The 1840-nt window shown below is 38.4% G+C and overlaps 1 long non-coding RNA gene across 1 annotated transcript; it reads left to right on the plus strand.

The window, feature by feature from the left end:
• Window positions 1-572: 572 nt before the first annotated feature.
• Window positions 573-1041, plus strand: LOC145162224 (uncharacterized). The gene is made up of 3 exons (XR_013738970.1): window positions 573-618; window positions 716-869; window positions 972-1041. It is a non-coding gene; the product is annotated as an uncharacterized LOC145162224 (long non-coding RNA).
• The last annotated feature ends 799 nt before the right edge of the window (window positions 1042-1840 follow it).

A 1840-nucleotide genomic window follows, 5' to 3' on the forward strand; every position in this document is an offset into this window, starting at 1 on the left:
ATTGGTCATTTCCGTTTTGGAATAAAGAGATAACACCTTTTTTATTTGTGCATCACGACATGGTTTTTGATGCATCAATTACACTCTCGTGTAAACCCAAAATCAGCGGGCAAATTCTTGCGTCATTTAGAGACAGACCCAAATGCGAGACTATATTCTGGAATACATGTTTTGGGAGGTGGTTAGACATTCCTAATGTAGATGAGGATCCTTTGATTCTACATTACGTCTTTTGCCACAAATTTGGCACCAACCCCCGAAGCCAAGTAGAGGAAATGGTTTTTGAGATTAGCAGTTACGAGTTGTGTTTCGGGAAGAAATAATTTTGTCTCATCACTGGCTTCCAGTTTGGTGACTATTTTCCTACTTCTGCATCCGGCGTCGCCTTCTGTTCCCGTGCCTTTCCTTTGGCCCCAAAGAATGTCTCTATCAAATTAGACGATGTTATGACGGTGTTTAAACATTCACTTAATGAGTTATCGGACGAGGATGTAGTCCTTGCATGTCTTCTATACCTGTTAGAGAAGGGTTTCAATGGGGGGGGGGGGGGGGGATGCCTAAACAGCCTGTTACAGAAGAGTATTTTGCTTTGCTATCCAACCTTGATGAATTCAACATGTATAATGTCGTCTATTTTATAATTACTGATTATTATTACTTATCGTTACTAATATTTTTTAGAAATATAATTGTTAACTACTTTTTTATGTGGCAGATATCTATGGGGGATGATAATTTGGGATCAATTGTACAAATAGTTATTTACTGTATTCAATAAGGTTGACAAACTTATACATCTAGACGAACTGAAAGAGAAACAACCTCAAAAAATGACCTACACCCTTAACGAGTTTTTATACGCTTTTAAGGTATGTATATGATGAAAAATTTATTACTTTTTTTGTTTGCTAAGATTCTAACAATTTATTTGTTTGCTAACATTTAAATATGGATTCTTGAGACTTTTCCAGTGAGTAGTTTATTTGGTACCTGACAACAGAATGTGATGCCTCGGGCTATTGCATGGTCAAAATAAAGGGCTTTTAAAAAGCCTGAATGTAACCAGTTTTTACAAATCAATGACGTATGGTTACTCTATTATTTAAACATTTATTTATTTTATAATTTATGTTTATTTATAATTCTATAATTTTGTTAGCATGATAATAGACTCGTATAGAAGTTGGAGCCGACAAAAGATGAGATGCGTGGGGAATGGTGGATAGTTAGCTCGGCGTGGATTGATGGCCTTGATTTTCCCGACACTAAAGTTGAAAGGGCACCTTCCCTAACACCATCAACCAAAAACTCTTGTACCCATGAGCCTCGACAAAAGAATGCATTGATAGATAATCCATCTCACCTGCCACCCTACCACCGCCGGTCGCTGAACCATCAACTGACAAGGACCAAATTATTAGTGACTTACAAAATGAGGTCCGTCAATTGAAAAATGAGCTCAGTGAATGTTGCGAGCAGTTGAGGTCACATGATCAGCGTTTAAACAGAGCATGACGCTACTTTATCCATGGTTCTAAAACTTATCAATAAGACTCCCGTAGACGATTTTGGTAACGCAAAGTACAATGACAATGAATTATTGGACCACGATTACGGGTCAGGCACACTCGAAAACCCACCACATGACGACCATGAGCAGTCGTCTCCATTTATTCATTCGTCGGATGTGAAAGGGATTCCACGGGATGAATACAAAACGCCCCCGCAAGCACTTCGGCGTTCTATGCGGCAAAAAGTAATGTCCATATGGTATAAATGTAACACCCGTTTTCCAAAGAAGGTTGGACAAGACTTAAAGAATCAAATAAGGTTTCGACGT

This window comes from Lactuca virosa, chromosome 3, assembly GCF_052849685.1.
Source record: "Lactuca virosa cultivar CGN04683 chromosome 3, Lactuca_virosa_CGN04683_v6, whole genome shotgun sequence".
Classification (NCBI taxonomy): domain Eukaryota; kingdom Viridiplantae; phylum Streptophyta; class Magnoliopsida; order Asterales; family Asteraceae; genus Lactuca; species Lactuca virosa.